Source organism: Pezoporus occidentalis, unplaced genomic scaffold (assembly GCF_034315485.1).
Source record: "Pezoporus occidentalis ecotype Australia unplaced genomic scaffold, CSIRO_AGI_Poc_V1 ctg34, whole genome shotgun sequence".
NCBI lineage: Eukaryota > Metazoa > Chordata > Aves > Psittaciformes > Psittacidae > Pezoporus > Pezoporus occidentalis.
The window spans coordinates 3,502,107-3,517,148 of record NW_026915376.1 but is presented as its reverse complement, the minus strand read 5'-3'; the positions used below and the strand labels follow the sequence as shown (position 1 = coordinate 3,517,148).

Below are 15,042 nucleotides of genomic sequence, written 5' to 3'. Positions count from 1 at the left end.
ACCTCTAAGGGTCCCCTCCATCCTCAGTTATTGCATGAGTCTGTGATGAGGTGTGGCGTCATGCCTAACAAGCCGCCTCAGGTGGAAACAGGCACAGCTCGTGCCCATTTTGGGTGGAACAGAAACCAGTTTCAAGAAAGTAAGCCTGCAGGGTAGTAATGTGCAAGGCTTCCTGGCATAGGGTGCAGGTGGTAAGGAGCTTGAGGACTGGAAGAGCTAGGACATGCCTGGAGGGATGAAACAGACCCCAGAAAAAGGCTACACACCTGGGCTCAAACACAGCAGCAGGCACAGCTTGAACTGATCTTGCCACCAAGCAGGTTGTAACTAAGAATACTGTAGAGATACACCAGCCTAGCACAGAGCCTCACCTGTATTTAGAGAACAGAAATTCAGCCTGGCCTTATAGCAAAGAGGCTTAGCTAAGAAGGGCACCGTAGGGGCTGACAAAACCAGATAATTAACACATGGTTTATAACTAGTCAAATGAAAATTATGTGAGTGACTACTTCCAAAGTACTGTAGCTGTCCCAAGTAGCTTATGAGATCCTGAGCGAAACAAGCACGTGGAGATCAGAGGAAGCCAGTGTCTTAAATTTGTCCTTATCCCACCAGCCTCACATCTGATTCTTAGTTAAGGGCTTCTTTTCTGAGGCAGGGTAAGTACGCCCAGCAGTAGGACTAGTGCTGTAGTCCTGAGCAAATGGACAGCAGTGAGAAGCCGTGTCCCAGAGTGGTCTTCCTGGGACGCAAGAGAATGTGGGAAGGACCTGCCTAGCAGTTCCCAGCAAGAAGGTCTGTGGTCTTAAATTGTGTGAAATGGACAACCACACTCCACGAAGGGTGGAATAGGGGCATAAACAAGCAGATACACTGCTTTTCTCAAAAGGCTTCAATCTCTGTGAGCTACAATCAATGGAAAGACTTCCTACTGATTTTTCTGGTCTCTGGACTGAAGCCCATGTGTGGATGGTATTTTGTGCAATGGCTTCAACCTACCTCAGTCTGTCACATCACCTTTCTCCACTCCTGTTGGTTAGTTTTGCAGTGTTCGCCTGTTAGACTCAGGACACTGAGCCTGAACAAAGGATGATTATGAAAATTATAAATGTGTATCCTCTTTTAACAGCTGTGTTTAAAATGTCTCTATAATTGTCAGATTGTTTTAAGCTTCCCATCATAATTTACTGCGTTTCCCTAAAGCAGTAGCAGATGAATCTAAACCACGCACGGCTTGTGTTGCTTCCACAGCATGCCCACATCACCCTGCTCTCAGACATTCCCGTGACGGCCAGCTGGTGAGTCACACAACCACAGGCCCTCATTGCTGGCAAGGGGAGCCCACCTGAGAGGCAGCCTTTCATTCCTTCCTTCCTTCAGGCACTCACTCACTTCTCCCAGTGGGGCTCTAGTCTCCGGCAGAGGCATGCTGATGGTCTCTTCAGAATCTTTCCGCACACAAAAGCAGGCGCTCCTGCCACTCATCTGCAGACTGATTTATTAAAACACACAGATTTGCAGGGCAATATAATATCACATGCAGCAGATAGGAACAGTATGCACAGTCTGTTAGCTACACACATCTGTATCGCTGTCGGGAAGTAACCTGAAGATGTGCCTTAGTGCTAAATAGGCTGTGAGTTACATTCTTGTTTGGATCACATGTAGTGGGGGTGTTGACTTTTAGCCAGCAGCACTCAGAAAATCCAGAAAATTGTTTAGATTCAGGAGCCACACGTAGATGAATTTGCTGGCTTTGTTCATATTAAAGTTTAAATTTTCAGAAAAAAAAAAAAAGGAGATGCAGATTTCCATCCTTTTCTTTCAAAACAAGCACGTTCTTTTCAAGGATCACTGTTTTGACCTATCGGAGTATGCGCAATCCTGAACTGAAAAGGTGTAATCTGAAAACAAGAAGAATGATCTGTCTCTGTAGAGAAGCTTCTTACCTATTCCTATTCAGAGCACACTGATGGCCATCTCTGATCTAAGATCAAATAATTCCTATACTCCTTCTAAGCTCAATTCATCACTGTTAGCCCTCCTTTTCTGTGGAACTGTAGCCCTGGCTGACAAGGATTAGGATTCTTCTCCAGTACATTAAGTTTGATGATTTCCAGCAAGGTCCCTTGCAGGAGTTTTTTAGGCAGAGCTGATTTAAAGGCAACTGCAATTATGAAAATTAGAAATTATGACTGCCAACTATTTAAATTGAGAGAAACGCTCATCAGTTGAAAGAACCTGAATAAAGACCACGTGTAAGTACTTAGCATTGACTGGCAAAAACACCAGTGGGTTTTTTGAGTGTTTGCCAGTTTTGCTCAAGATACACAACATAATGTTCTCAGGATCTGCAGGAATCTCCTGTGATTCTCTACAGTTAAGTTCACTAAATACTGACATTTTCAGCTCCAGTGTTTCATTAGGCTTTTGCAAGCCACAATCATTTAGTTTTCTAATCTTGTCATCTACATTACCACGTATCTTTTGAAAACCAGAATATATTTCTACTAAATTATTTAGCTCTGCTCAAAGATAGAGCTCATAAATTGAACTTTCACTCCTACTTACAACTTTCACTTATTATGTTTTATTAATTTTAAAATGAGGTGGGTTATTTTCCCTCTGAAAGAACTTAGGATTTGTTTTTATTGCAGAGGGTCAAGGTGATTTGACAAAACAATTAGGTGGAACAAAGTCAGAGTAACTATACAGATAGTTACTCTGAACAGAAGATTCGCAACAGCAGCTGAAGTATTTCCTCATAATATGAAGTAGGGTTTGTAAAAAAAAATAACTCCATATTCAGACCTTATGTATTAAGAGTGTTTGGAATTTGCATCCAAACCTCATCTCTCTACCTCTCTGTGATCTTCAAGTTTTCAGGCAGGCAGCACCTGAGGATTAAGTTCTGCCCTGTTGTGGAGAAACTGGTGAGTTTTGCCTAACCTAGGCATGTTTTAGACTGCTATTAAGAACACTAATCAGCACATTAGGGAAGTGGGTTTTCCCCCCTTTCTTTTAAAACACGTTTGCACACATGAGCTGAGGCTGAATTTGCATTTAAACTGCTCCTCTTTAGCAAGTAATTTTCTTGAATGTAACTCCTTCTAAGTGTTTCCACAACAAATTTTTTTAACTGCCCATAATGTTGTCACCATGCAGCTGGCCTATTATTCACACTTGGAATAAAAATCAAAAGAGTTTTGACTGAATTCTCTAATGGAGCTTTGTGAATGAGAATATGAGTATCATATTGTTGAATGAGCTACTAAGGACTCTCAGTTCTCAAAGCAGGGAGCATTTTTCTTTATTTTTTTGTGTCTACAATAAAGGAATGTATGATGGTTTGTGCATTGTATTGAAAATGAGTTAATGCGAGCATCTAGTTAAATACATGTGTGTTGAATACCCCATTAGCTAGTTTTCACAGTAAAAAGAATCATGCTTTAAAGCATCTCTTCCCTTGCTTGTTGTGCAATAATCTTCAGTACAGGTTAGCCTTTATCCTGTACCATGAAAGCTTATCTTCTCAGCAAAGGAGGCTTCAAGATCTCTGTCACTACTGGTAAAGTAGTTTAGCTCTATGCCAAACTGGAAAATTTCACCCTTCCCCAGGGGTAAATAAAATCCCTACAAGCAAGAGTTCAAGTCGAGCAAGTTCTTCACTAGTTATTCTTTCCATGAGTCACATGCATCTCTTTTGCAGAATTTGTCCAGTTCCTTGTCTCAGATATACAAGATCAGCATAACCCAAATTATCCTTTATAGCCAGAAAGAATACTAACCTCTAATACTAACAAGACTGAAAGCCCCCTGCAGTTGCAAACCAAACTTTCTTCCTCCTTTCCTGTCACTTTTCTTCACTTTCCCTTTCCTCCTGCTGTTTTTCTAGCTCTGACTCTGGGGTCAAAACAACATGCTTACCTTTAAGGTTTTTCATACTTTTTATTTCTAGAGCAGCCACCAGTCTTCCTAAACATTTGTCAGTCATGGAGATGCTCTTCTTTTCTTACACTATGTGCCTTTGCATTAAGAAATAATGTTGTTCACATGTGGTCATTCCTTGCAGCACTCCAGTGCTTAAAGGTTAGGTTCAAATCAGTAACAGAGTGGCAGTGGCCACTGGGTTCAAGAGTTAACACTGCCTGTTACAGTCCGTTTCTAATTTGTAATAAGATTTTTATCTTGGGAAAAGCTAATGCTCTTTGAGCATACTGGCTGATCCTGTAGTCAATTAATCTTGCACAGTATCTTGACTATTCTATACAACCACTGTTTCCACAGGTAATTCCAGTAAGAACAATACATAAAAACATATTTCTACTTTTGTGACTTCAGAACCTCCAGAAATAGTGTCTCAGAAGACAACCTGTTTTGTCCAAACAGGGAAATAGAGCACAGTGATTAGCATCTTCTAGGGCTAGGTGGTATGTATGGTACATGGGCAGCCTTTCTTGAAAAGTAAGAAAATAACACATTTAAAAGAACAATGAATGCTTAAACTGAGAATGGGGGTGAGAAGCCATGAGGGTTTTTTGTCATTGACAGTGCTGATTCCATATATTACCAGCCCATCTGAAATCCTGTGCGCATCAAGCAGAGCGGTCCCAAAGGGGAGCTTTGATTTTTAGTGGGTATGATGGTGGTACATGCACAAAGGTCTGTGTATTGTCCAAGAGGATCTTGTCATAGACAATAATCCCCCCGAAGCGCTTGGAATGTTTTAACAGTTTCATTTTCCAGGATACCTCCAGAAGTGTAGCTGGTGATGTCTAGGCATTGTGGAAGACGAATTATATTCTCCTGACCTTCAGTAGTAGGTTAAGCCACTAGGTAGAGCCTGTTGAATCCAAAAGGAGTTACACTTATATTTTGGCTGCCTAAACCTATAATTTAAAGATGTTTAGAGTCACAGGTTTATGAGTATACTGGAGAACTATAGCACAAAGCACTTTCAACTGCAGGCAATGAATTACTCTTTGTTTATCTGTGTTTGTTTTAATAGGTCTCTTTTTTCCACATGTTTTATGGTATACAAGAATAAACATCATTAGGATTTATATATAACAAATCCCAATGTACTTAGAGGAAAAATCCAAGCCACATAACAGGTTTTGCTTTGTTTTAAAAATACAATGGTGTGAAAAATAAGCACGTGTTTTATGGTCCCATTTATCGCATTAGAGTATTGTCTGGCTTTTCCAAACCATATACATAAACACAACTATTTAACCTGGAGATAGGAAAGCACTTGTTTAAACATGCACATGCCCATAGTACCATAATTTACAGAGACTCAGAGTTGGCACTGTGTTCTGACATAGAAATGTAGGGTTGCACCACATGTACTGAACAATTGCTGTAATGTTTGAAATACAATGGCTACACTGTTTTGTTTCCAAATTCTTTAGGAAAAATCAGCACAGATTTTTTGGTACAGATATTACCTCTCTAGGTACTGTTGAAAAGCAAGTGTATTATTTCCAAATATAACTGTTACTTGTAATACCATAAAAAATAATCTTTGAATGAAAGCTTAGGCACAACTTACTGGCGCTTGGCACCAAAGCTCTGAAATTCAGTGGAAATGCTGTGGTAGCCTGTGGAGTCAGAAGCTGCAGGTGGAACACTGCAACACAAACAAACAAACGGGCTTTCTAAAAAAAAATCTCCAAGTTACATATACCAGTTTCATTGTTATAAACCACCAAGTCAACCAACTGCTTTGTTTTAGAGGAAAAGGGGTTGGAGGGCTGTATCCAAAATTAACGGGTCAAGGCAGAGGAGAAAGCCCCCACATTTGTCCCTATTTGAAGACAATTCCCTGTGCTGGGCACAGCTGCTACATATGCTGTATAACCACGCACCTCAGTGCAGAGAAGTTCACGCAGAAGACCCCAGCTGTGGGAGCAGAGGCCAAACGTTCGTGCTCTACTCACTGTGCTGCTGGGCAGTCGAGAGCAGGCCTTGGAGAGGTTGCATTCAAATGCACTTTTAGGTATGAAACCTAGGATAGACAGCACTGATTCTGGCAGCGTTGCAAAGCTGACTGTGTGCTGAAGATTCCCAGCACCAGCTTTCCCCTTTGGCTCTTCAGCTGTTGGAGCAGAGGCCAAACGTTCGTGTTCTACTCACTGTCCTGCTGGGCAGCTGAGAGTGAAAACCAGAGAATTTGTATTCAAATGGACTTTTATGAAACCGAGGAGAGACTGCAATGATGGTGACACCGTTGCAAAGCTGACTGTGTGCTGAAGAGGCCCAGCACCAGCTTTCCCTCCTGGCTCTTCTGCTGTGGGAGCAGAGGCCAAACGTTTATGCTGTAATCACTGTGCTGCTGGGCAGCCGAGAGCAGGCTCCGGAGAGGTTGCATTCAAATGCACTTTTAGGTATGAAACCTAGGATAGACAGCACTGATCGTGACACCATTGCAAAGCTGACTGTGTGCTGAAGATTCCCAGCTTGCTACATATGCTGTATAACCACGCACATCCTGGTGCTCCTCAGCACAGAGAAGTTCACGCAGAAAACCCCAAAGGTTTGCCCATATTAGTTTCATGGGTTTTTCCTCCAAAACAATGTAAGGATCACAGTCCAGCCACCTTTGTATACAGCCACAGCTCAGTGAGTGGTTTTAAGACAAGAAGATTTTGGTGACATGTTCATTCTAAGCTTATTTCTTGGTGGGAAGTCATCTCTCTGCTTTCCTGGTGTTCAAAACTAACCTTGTCATCTTGACTCAAGGAAAGCACCTGTGTGTGGCGATTGCTGTGAGCAGAGAGGTGCTGGTAGCATGCGAGAATGTATTAGTCTGTCAGGGAATCTCTGTGCAAGGCTCTAAGAGAGCAAAAAGGCAGCTCAGCTGTTCAAAATGACATGTTTTTTGAAGAAGACTTTGCAAAATGTGAGCCAAAAAGTGATCTTCGGAGCTTTGCAGGACCTTGATGGTCTCTGCTGCATTTGATGCAGCTAGACAGAAGCTGTTGAAAGAGTTACAGGAATGTTACAGCAATTGTTTTTTTCTCCTTGCACTTCAGTAGTTGTCAGCAAAAACTTCCGGTATCTGGATTTAAACTGACACTGCTGTGGCTCACTGTCTGCCTCAGGTTCATTTCTAATGCTGTCTAGTTTTATTAAGCAGCTAATAATACTCACACCTATGCAACACTTTTCATTTATAGACTTCAGCACACTGGCACAGCTGCACCCCCATTTTACACAGGGGGAAAGTCAGGGAAAGCAAGGCCAACACTTGACTTTCTAACGCATGCTGCAGTTTGGGTGGCAAGAAGCTGACGGATATTACCTGTTTTTTTTCCCTCTGGTGTGCTGGAAAAGGGTTTAATTACCCACAGCAGACTTCAAGCGTGCAGCCATTTATGGGGCAGAAGGCCCCACAGGGTTTCCCACACATCCCATAAGTGCAGCTGGTTGTACTTCTGGTGCAGGGAGCTCAGCCCTAAGTGTGGCAGCACCCTCCCTCCCGCCACAGCCCCAGGGCACAGCATATCCGCTGCTCCCAAACACACCACCCTGTCCCACATTGCATTGAGAAGCAGAAATAAAGAGGAGGGACACACATAGCCTTGGAAAGGTCAGTGCATGGGGCAAAGGGAAGGCAAAGGGAAGAGGGGGGCTGTGTAAGGAGGAGGGGACACAAGGCAGAAAATTCCAATACAATAAGGGAAAAGGCACTCAGGGAGGAAGGAGAAGGGGAACACTCTCCACCTTGTGCACTCAAGTTTTGATCGAGCAAAAAACCTAAGCATCACTTAGCTGTCTTTAGAATTTGGGGAACTGGAATACAAAGGTGCCTGAGTTTTGCACTCTCAACATTTTTCCACATAGACATCTGGCCATGTTCCTGCCCTGTACTGGAAACATTCACAAATTTATAGTCCCGTTCTCCCCATTACCACGCCCAGATAAATGAAAATGTAACAGAAGAGGAAGCTGAGCCGCTGACATTACACAGGAACAAAGTGGACCATAAGGAAAGATCCCAGGCTTAGATGGGCCAGCAGTGCAGACCTTGCTGTTAAGAGCAGCCCCATCATCCATGGTGCAGAGATGTATCAAGTTTCGTTTTCATAGCCTGTAGAGTTTTGCCCCACCACTACTTTGTGAGGCTGACACCCTGTTTAATTTCCAGCCTCAGTTTATCCATCACCACTTTATATCAGTTCCCTGCTTTTGCTGTGAATTTCTTTTTTCCATCCTAGCAAAGTTCAGGGCTTTTCCCGAGTGGATACCAGGTATGCTGAGTTAACTGCAAGTCTATTAGCACGCCACCTGTAGAATTATAATAACTGCTGTGTTAATGCAGGACTTTGTATTAGAAGATACCAGTTCTGGATGTAAGAGAAAGACTATAAATCCAGTGTACTTGCTAACGCCTTGAAATTGTTAATATAAAACATTCATTTCCCTTAAAGAGATGTTGACAATTCTCTTGTCTTAAATCACTAACAAAGATCTGACCTTTAAGAAATATTAAGCAGACTAACAGATTTATCAGTTAAATAACTAAGCTTTACCCTTAACAAAACATTTAAATAGTGTGGAATTAAGTCAGAGACATTAGAGACAACGCACTTCAGCTTTTTAGGAAACACCAAATATTCGGGAGTTTAGTCTGACAGTGAAGCTTGTGAGCTTACATACAAAATAAAATATAGGCAAAGAATTACTTGTCAATTAATCTCATCACAGCTCATGTGTTGAACAAGAAATATACATTGGACCTCTCTGTTGACTGCAAAACACTTCAGATGTGGTTTAAGTTTTCAGGCATTTGTACATTTACAGTTTGCTAGGCAAAAAAAATAAAAAGATCAACAACAAACAGAAGTATATTCTAAGAACAGGCTTTTGATTTTTTACAGCATATGCATCCAAATACTCAGAAAAAGCATAATCTGACTCTTTCGAACCAGTTTAAAGAAAGCTACCAGCAGCTGCTAGGTTCTGACTTCCTTTCAAAATTAGATTATTAATTTAGGTGCAACTAGAAAGTAAATTTGGCTATCCCAGTTTAAACCTCAGCCTTCATATAATGTTATTGTTCCCTATTTTGTCACGATTCCCTATTTACAAAGAAATTCGGAGTTGTTGCAAAGCTGTGACATCAAACAGCTGGCACAGCCAATCAAAAATAGGACTTTCTTTTTAAAGTTAATATTGCCATTCATGGCCGTGGGTTGTGTGTGGCTCTAACCCAGCTGTTCAGGATATCAAGGGAGTGGACAAAGGCATGTTTCACCCTTTCAGAACTTGCTGCACTGCTTCTGCTTAGCTTTTGCTTCAGGAAATGATGGGAGGGCATGGGCTGCCAGCTAGGAGATACCCCTGGGAACTGGTGGACAGAGATACCATTTCCTTGAAGCTCCTGCCCACTCATCCATATGGGTACAGACTAGCCCAGAAACACAGTGTGGGGCAAGGAAGTCGGGGGCTGCAGCCCAGCTTTGCTGCCTCTCTGCCTGCTGCACAAGGGGACACCCCAGGATGGAGCGGGCACTCCGAGGGCTCCCCTCATTACCAGGGCTGCTGCCCCAGCACTGCTCTCTCCTGGAGACTGAACGCTCAGCCTAACCCATTATAAGCAGCGAGCAAATTTCTGCCTAGCAGCTGGGAAGGGGAAAACCAAAACCAGGCACCCCACCACTTTGAATCTTTGGGCATGTTTGAGTGAGTGAACGTAAACAAATGTGTGGTGATACCCCTGTGTGCATGGGAAAGCAGGCAGAAGGCAGGGCTGGAACATGCACACAGGAGGTACACACAAAGCCCTAAAAATAAGAGCCTATAAATGTACTGCAGAGTCAAAAGCAAGTGAAATGTTTTCAGAAAATCCTAAAGGGAAGAGTGGAAGAAAAGCAGACCAGCCCTCTGGGAACTCTGCTTTCCTAAGTCATAAAACCCTCTGTTTTCCCTGTCTGGAAAAGCTGTCCACAATGCTCAGAACAATATGTTTTTATTTTTAGTCTTTTACTCCAAATAACCATGGAAAAAAATAAAAAATAAAAAGTCAATGACAACTTCTGTGAGTGGGCAAAGGTACCATCTTGAAGTTGAGGTGGTTATGTTTTTAAAAGCTGGAGTTTGAGGCATGAAAGCGAAACTGTTGAACAAAGATAACGAGTAAACTTAGTATTTCAGAAACATGTTTATGTCCTTAACTAAAACATGTTTTCCAAATTGCTTTAGTTTTTTGTGCCATATGTAAAAACAGATAAAATTATTTCATGTTCTTCACTTAGGAAATTCACAGAAATTTAGAATCTCAAAAGGTTTTGAAAAATGGATATGCCAAATGTGTTGTTAATAAACCCAAAATGTATTTTATTGAATGAAATGGCTTGAAAAGAAGCCAAATTGCCAAAATGGAAAGGAAGATACTTTTTTTTTTCTTTTTCTGAAGGCATCCGACTGTGCAGGAATGCTTTGTTGAGAATTTAAAGATGGACAAATAATCAAAAACTTGGTGGGGCATGGAGCAGCAGACTGTATTAATTAAACCACAATTATCTTTGAGGCACTATTTGGTTTTGCATAGTCGCACAGTATATTCATGCATATTGTATCTAATCCCGCTATCGCTAGATAGACAAAACTCCAGACAGCCGGAATTTGGTTTGGCTAAGCCAAGCACAGTGACTTATTTCAGATGCTGATGTCTGTTTCTTAAAAAGAAGCATTGTTCCTTTTTCCTGTATATTCTATAGCCCTGCTGACTGAGGCTGAGGTCGCGTGGGTGTGCTCAAGGGAAATCTTCAGACAACACCCAGATATCGCAGAAATTTATAATGCTGTTAATGGGGTTTTGCCTGGGTGTGTTGCTGTATCTGCAGCCGAACTGGGTCAGAGATTGAAGCTCCTGGGCACCCTCCCAGCTGCTCACTGCTGTTTTTTCTTTTTTCCTCTGCCAGAGGTCACCCTCCTCTGAGAACTGCCTCTGTCACCGCAAGACATTGTGAAACGATGCAGTCATTGCCGTGATTGCTTTACCATTGAGACCCCTCAATAGGTACTCATTTGACAGAGAAGATCCCACCTGTATCTCTCAGGTCAGGGATAGTCATCGGCTTTTTTTTTTAAAGGTAACCTTTTAGTCTGAGTTTGGCACACCACAGGATAGGTGTTAAGGAACAGATTTTTGCTGCATTAATGCATGTGGAAGGGTTCCCCAGAAATCTAACAAACTGTAAGAGGAGATGAGGTGATAAGAAGCTGGGCAGCTTTGGCAGCCTGCCACCGCAAGGCAGTGTTTGCCGTTACGTGTCAGGGGCAGATCCTGTGCAAAGGTCGCAGAAAGCTAAACATTACAAATCCTAAAAGGTCCTTGCACAATTAACATTTAAAAAATAATATAGAGAATATAAACTGCTGTGTTTTAAAGAGGCCAGGAACAGGAGAAGGTAGCCTGAAGCCAGGAATGTGCTAATTACAGTGTACAATACAAATATTAACCAAGTGACCTTAGGGCTGGGAAGGAGGCAGAAGGAAGGGGGAAGACATGACATAATCCCCTTGGTACTATGTTACATTCTAGTGCCCTGAAAAATGGGGCAGATAAACAGGAAGAGAGCAGTCCTGCCATCCTCGCTGGGAAAAGCTGTCTCCACTGAGGCAACAGCCCTGCCTGGGCTTAAAAGCCACATATAACATCTCTGAGTGCCCAGCAGCACACACCGTGGCTGGGGTACACAGTGCACAGCTGCCTGCAGCTTCATAAGCTCCTGGAGACCCTAGAGAGGATGCTTACCAAAGGTAGTTTTAATAGTTTTGGTTTACTTTTTCCTACTTTAGTATTACAGACCAATGGTTTTAAGTAAGCTGCTTCTTTCAGCCTCAGTTTAAGGGAAAACCTGACTCTAAGTAACCTCACACAATAAAGCATTCTGTTCCTGTGAACATGGCAACATTTAAAGCTTTCCCTGTAACCAGTTTCCCTATCTATATTTTGCAGGATACCAAAATGATAACATAGTCAGCCTCCTCTTAGTCACATGGGCTGTTTGGGAGATGGTATCTCTGGGTCTGAGGTGGGGGAACATCTGCCAGCAGACTGCTTTAGCCAGGAAAATCCTCTGGCACACAGGGTGAGCCAGGAGCCTGCCAAGTACAAAGCACTACAAGGGAGTTTGTAATGAAGCAATGAAGCCTATGCATGCTTCTTTGCCTCTGTTTTCCTGCTGCTGCTGCAGAGCATCCTTAAGTTATCACCCAGATCGTGACTTGTTTTATTTAGATTTATAAGTTCATCTTCCTTTCCTCTTCTCAGCTGATCTTGCAAGTAAACTGGGCTCGTCCTATTGAAAAATCCTGTTTGTCTCTATCCACTCTTTCTCAGCACCATCCTTGTATGTTACTGTGAAATTCCTCACTTAGTTCTTTCTGTCCCTTGATTGTAACCTGACGTCTTTATAAGCCTCTAATGTTGAGGCTGCTGGCTGTACAGCACACAGCAGCCTGGGGCTGTATTTCCCTGGCAGGAGCCTGGGGAGCTGCCAGAGGAAGGATGGAAAGATCTTAACCAAATTCTGTCACATGAATATACTATCTTACAGTAATTAGGGACATCATAGCACCTTGGATATACATGCCTTTTATACTTCCCCACAACTTGCTTGCATACTGTATTTTTCTTAGCATTTTCCCTTGCTCTGTTGAACACGATTTTGAAACAGCTCTCAGTATCAGCAGCAGGATGAATAGGGTAGTTCCGCTCAACTTAAATTTGTAGTTTGCACCAAGGATAATATTCAAGTATCAGCTCTTACTATTATAATTTTATAAACTTTCTTGCATGCAAGCACCCAGTCAAAGGAATGCATGCCCATACGAAAGGTTCTTTCAATACCTTTGCTAGCTTCTGTTGTATAGTGCCTGAATAAAGAAAGAGAATGGGTCTTTTCAGCCACTTAACAATTCATACCTAAGGTCTTTGTTTCCAGGGCACAGGAATGAAGCTGGTCCCCAGGAAAATAAAAAATGCTTAAGAAGACCTCAATGTAATCTTGTTTTCCTTCATGATTAACTGCAGCTAAGAAAAAAAAAAGGAATCTCTTTCATGAGCTTTAGGTCGCTGGAATCATATTGGAGTCATGCTGCTTTGTCAGCTGAACAGGAGCTCCCAGTGTGACACACTGCTAAAAGAGACAATGCTGCTCTTGGATACACAAGCATACACACAGGGTGTATCATCAAGTAGGATGGCTATCGTATGTCTGCACGCAGTCCTTAGCAATTACTGCTAGAAGACTGTCCAGGCTTAGTCCCTGCAGTTCAAAAGGGATGCTCATAAATTATATAAAGTTCAGAGAAAAGCCACAGCAGTGATTGATATGACTGATCTTCCTTGTCCTATAAGCCCTGTACCAGAATCTTTGTTTGATCAAAAGCCATGAAAGGGGAACTCCAGGAACGGTCAGTGGAAGACAACATTGATCCCCCAGAGTCTGACCACTCACTGCATGAAAGACATGACCACTTTAGAAGATTGGCTGGTGACTCACCTTCTGCTGTAACCATGCCATGGTCATGGCCTGAGATTGCACCTGAACTGCTGGCATTTCATGTAGCTCAAGTGCTACTGGTTAGCCACCTGGAAAATAAATGTCATCTGTGAGGAAGACCATGAATTCGGACTACTTAGGTCATTAGGGAGAAGGTTAAGGACATGGTCACAAACTGATTCATGAGTAACAAGACTTTAATAGCAACTGTTCAACTGAACAAAGAAAAAGGACTCTGAAGGTTGCTTATGAATAGTAGCCTCCTTTCTTTAGGTGAACAAATGCTTTTTTGAATGCAATCCTGCATTTGGCATTTTGAAAAAGAAAGCTTAAGGCAGCCATAAACTCCTCTTCTTCCCTCTTAAAGTCACTGTCCTCTGCACAGCCCTGTAAGCAAGTATTGCTTATTCACACAGTGAATGGCTGTAGTTGTATAACTAAAAGAAGTCTCGTGGAAAATCACATACTTTTTCTATATTGAGCAGAACAAATAAAAATCCTCATACCCATTTCTAACTTTCTACTTTGGAAATACCTAATAGGAATTAACAAACTTGAATAAAAAAAATATACCTGAAACTCTAAGCAGTCCAGCTACTCTGGCAGCTCACCTCTTTTCTGCTGGTGGTGTGTAGCTGCCAACAGTGTACACTCACCAGCAAATTGTGCAGGGCCTTCAGACTCACTATAGAAAAAAAACATTCAGAAGCCCTTGGCCAGGATGACTGCTCTTAGCAGAGTTTTAAAGCTTCACAGCATATTATGGCACAGAGCCATTTTTTTGCAGTGCACAGGTATGCAGAAGCGCTACTAGGAGATGTGGAAAAGTGGGAGATTCTGGGAAACCATCATCCCCAGTTACAAGCCCTTAAATAACATTAAATGTCTTTTTATGAAACATCACAATCCCTCTTTCTCGGCTTCCTTAAAAATTGGCTAATAAGAATCACATGACTACTATAAGTGCTCCAGCAGCCATTATTGTGGCTAGTGGGGTTTGAAAACTACAACAGAATTATTGTATGTCACCTCTTTGTCACCAATAATAGAACTGATCGAGCTTATTCAGTGAATAAACACACTGGTGAATTACTCTTTTTCTTGGTCAGTTGTTGGGTTGACAGGACTCTTTTATTCTTTGAGTGGCGGATGGTATGTGTTGCTGCTGGGAGGCAGCAGACAGAAAGTCAAGTTGAGGGCTTAGGGGACAGACTAAAGAATGCCAGTGGAAGCTTGTGCAATGTGTGAGAATCAGCCAGATTCAGAAGGGAAGGAGAAGCCCTGGGTAGTGACTGTAAGACTGATTTTGGACAGCCATTTGGATTATCTTCCTGATGACATGGCTGATAGTTGCTTTTAAAGATGTCACAGTGAATTCAAACACTGTTTGGTTTTCCCAGCAGTTTCAGAAACCATCTCAACCTCCAGGAATTATATCCAGGAAAACAGATGCTGTTGAAATAACTTGCTAGAGAGGACAACACAAAACATCCTTTTGCAACAGCAAAGGGAAATGCTACTT

At 42.2% G+C, this 15,042-nt stretch overlaps 1 long non-coding RNA gene across 1 annotated transcript; it reads right to left on the bottom strand.

The window, feature by feature from the left end:
- Nucleotides 1–454: 454 nt before the first annotated feature.
- On the bottom strand, nt 455–13,599 carry LOC134169214 (uncharacterized). Its single transcript, XR_009966817.1, has 3 exons — nt 13,521–13,599; nt 1,346–5,632; nt 455–1,078 (listed from the first exon to the last, which is right to left on the bottom strand). It is a non-coding gene; the product is annotated as an uncharacterized LOC134169214 (long non-coding RNA).
- Nucleotides 13,600–15,042: the final 1,443 nt, after the last annotated feature.